A 3,706-nucleotide genomic window follows, 5' to 3' on the forward strand; every position below is an offset into this window, starting at 1 on the left:
AAACAATATGTAAAATCCACCTTTGGACTCTCAAGGACAGAAAAGTTATATCGTAATGAAATTACCTCAAATTCAAATGATGGAAAAATTCATGATTTTATAAGTTTTACTTTTAACCGTAATTTTAATGAATTTTGCGTAAAATATTTACAAATATAAACAATGATAATTATTTCTAATTTTATAAAAGCTATAAATATTTTTTCCCTGCTTTTCCTGTGAAAAAAACGTATTTTACAATTTATTTAGATTTTGTTAGAATTATCTCCCCTGTTCCGCTCTTCTGTAGAGAAGGTAGATAATGATTATGTTTACGAAGTTTATAAACAGATGTCTGTCATCTAATCGTTTTAGGCATCAATTATGTGTGATTTGAAGAAAATTGTCCCTCCTGTGAATGTAATTTGTTACGTATATACTAGTGGCCTATGTATAAAATGCTACGAAAACCATCGGGATCGAAGTACGTAACCACGTGTAAACATTATGAGACGTATCTGAGACGTTTTGTTACCGTTTTGTTCGTCCCCAGAAAAAGATTCAAGTGCGTGAATTGTCAACGAGTCTTCGGATTATGGCTCTGATTTTGATGAGTATGATTCTGACAGCAAACATTCATTTGGTAGCAAGACGGATGTAGTGATGATGATACCGAATCAACAATGTTTGAATTTGAAAAAGAAACAGGTAGGTGGATCTTGGTTAATAATACTATGTATACCTCATAAAAAGGCTTATTGATAGGTTAAAAAAATAAATGATTAAACAATTTTGATGGGGACTTGATTGTGGACAAGAGAAGATTTTTTACAAGACACTAGGTCTGGTACAATCACTAGATATAGCTATATATGTCTACTAGCTTGAATTACCTACTTAGTCAGCTTTATTTACCTACCTGAAGTAGCTTTATTTAGCTACCAATTGCAAAGTAATTTATTTCTATAAAAATACCTACGTTAACGTAGCTTAATCTAGTGATTGTACTGGACCTGAATATATACCTAGCAAACCTGTCAAGAGAAGTTTCAACATGTTCAAGGTTGGTACTTGTACATGTAGCAATAAAAATAACAATATTGCAAAATAATTATAAATAGCATAAGTAGCCTTTGTGGGTGATGAAGGGGGAATGAAAAGTTGAATAGGTCCAGGGTTTTCAAAGACTGTTTACTAATAGGGTACATTAAGAATTGGATAGGTGGGTCTTCACTGTCAATTAAATCACCATTATTGCCTTATATGTGGGCTGTAAGATTATAAAGAATCTCATTAGACAAAATATTTTTTTCAGATATTTATGAAATGTTATGAAGATCGGGCTACAGTTATGATTTTCAGCTTTTCATATATGATTAAAGGAAAAAAGATTTGTCAAATACTTGTACTTTTCAAATTAAAGGTCACCATGTGTTCCTTGACAGGTTTGTGTTTAAAACATAACTAATTAAATATTATAAATATAAGTCTGGGAAATAATACTTTGTAAAGAATATTTCCTTTCATTCTTATATTTCTCTTGCAATTTCAGATTATTCAAATTCATTTCCCTGGTTAGGACTGGGCTTTACAATGGGATTTTCAGCTGTGGAGCTATTAAGAATTACTACATAGGGTTTCCAATGTAGTTTTGTGAACATAATTCAGAAATAAGAAGAGCGGAGACAATGCAGCATTAGCATTACCAATTACTTAGTATCACTGCTGAGGAAATGGTAAAGATGTGTTATATTATTATACCTCTACTGTCATTACTCTGTATAAATTAATACCATAAAACTCTATTTCCCCGATAAGTGACTACTGCCCTCATCTGAAGACTACTCCCTGGAAAATCAGAGTTGCTCCCTTGGACTACTCCCTCATGAATATTTATTAGTAATTTTAACCAATCAAAGTGTTCAGTGGGTGGAGCATACAAGGAATCTCGAGTCTGTGACGTCATGTTATTAGCAATGTAGCTATGACGTCAAAACATTTCAACGTGCGATGTCAAAATCATACTTGAATTCTACCAAAATGAAGACAAAGATAATTTTTCGAAATGTCAGTGAAAATACTTTTTAAAAAATAATTTAATTGTTTAAGGACACTATACTTCACTTATCATACATTGTGTTAAACCGCATGTATTTGTAATTATGCCTCTGCAGTTTTTTTTTAAATGTTGGAATATCTGGTTAAAAAAATTTAAATCGTCTATCATTGTTTCGGTATAATAAAAAAAGTTATGGAATGGGAACTCGGGAAATAACAAATTTATTGTTCCCCTCGGCAGAAAATTATTTCCTCCGGGAAATAGTTTCCTCCCTCGGGGAATAATAAATTTGCTATTTCCCTCATACCCATTTCATAACTGTATACTATAGTACATGGAAAGGAATTGCCTTGTCTGTCTGTTGATTTGCCACATGCATTTTTCCCTACTCTATTACTTTACTTCAAGGATATATGAAGCTCTTGTTTTCTTCAAAGAAAGCCAGAAGAATTTGTGAAGAATCTTACCTAAATCATTTGATGACATTTTCTTCAATTGATCAATTTAAGTGTATTATTATCATAAACATGACATTTACTTTAAAAATCTTAGAATATGTCTTGTATGGTTTATTTCAATTTAATTTAAAACTGTGTTTTTTCACAGGTACCTGCTTTGAGTACTACTCTTGTGTATTTGGAGACAGTGCAGTTGTTCTTTAAACCAGAAGTGGAAATTTCAGTGCTTGTTAAATTTTCTCCAGAAGTTATTGGATGATACATAGGAAGAAAATGGTGTCATACTGAACAAAATAGTTTGGATACACCTTATAGATTTTGAAAGATTGAGACCTCAAGATCAACTCAAATGATATTTAATATGTATCAGGGTTCACTTGCAGGAATACACAGAAATTCAGAGTAAATTTTTAGTGCTTGTTATCTTAGAAAAGATCAAAGTTCAAGGTCAGCAGTGCTTTAGTTTTACCAAATATAAAACTATTATAAAGACTAATTTCCTGTATACAGGTATAGCAAATAATCCAGAATATGATTTGGGGAAACTGTGATTTTATCTTTTAAATCTTACCTTAATTTAGAACCATGATGTATATTTAAGCAAGTAGATTTTTTTCAAGCATACAAAATTTCAAGGTCATTTTAATTTTGGAAGTGAATATAAAATATCAGGAAGCAGTCAAGCATTGTAATTTATTTGTTGTTGAATATACTTAATTATTGAGTAATATTCAAATTTTAATATGCAATGAAATTAAAAATTATAAAATAATTAATGTCCTAATTTGTTGATTTTTAAAACTTTGTGTTCATTCATTTTGAGGTTGTTGCCATTACAATACATGTATATCTGTCAAAAAATAGCTCTGATATTCCTTTTTGTTCAGTTTGACCCTTGAACTTTAACATTGTGACCTCAAAATCTAAAGGGGTCCTCTACTTTTCAAATTTCATGTCTGTCAAACAGTGGGTCCTCACGATTTTGAATGATTAAAATCTACATACTGGTATATCGAGAATTATAACCTTTGACCTTTGACCTTGTGAACTCCAAATTAAAAGGGGTCATCTACTTATTAGTAGATACCAGTGTACTATGTTCATTATTCATCAAGCAAGTCTTTTTTAAGATAAGAGAGAACACACTTGGTCTACTGATTGACAAACAGGTACTAAACAGTATGTGAATATCACCCTGCTCAAAGAAAAT

General features: G+C 31.1%; 1 long non-coding RNA gene across 1 annotated transcript; it reads left to right on the forward strand.

The window, feature by feature from the left end:
- The first annotated feature begins 274 nt into the window (after positions 1–274).
- On the forward strand, positions 275–3,266 carry LOC134275819 (uncharacterized). The gene is made up of 3 exons (XR_009993918.1): positions 275–687; positions 1,532–1,715; positions 2,645–3,266. It is a non-coding gene; the product is annotated as an uncharacterized LOC134275819 (long non-coding RNA).
- The last annotated feature ends 440 nt before the right edge of the window (positions 3,267–3,706 follow it).

This window comes from Saccostrea cucullata, unplaced genomic scaffold (assembly GCF_032062105.1).
Source record: "Saccostrea cucullata isolate Sc308-1 unplaced genomic scaffold, CSIRO_AGI_Scuc_v1 ctg1310, whole genome shotgun sequence".
Lineage (NCBI taxonomy): Eukaryota > Metazoa > Mollusca > Bivalvia > Ostreida > Ostreidae > Saccostrea > Saccostrea cuccullata.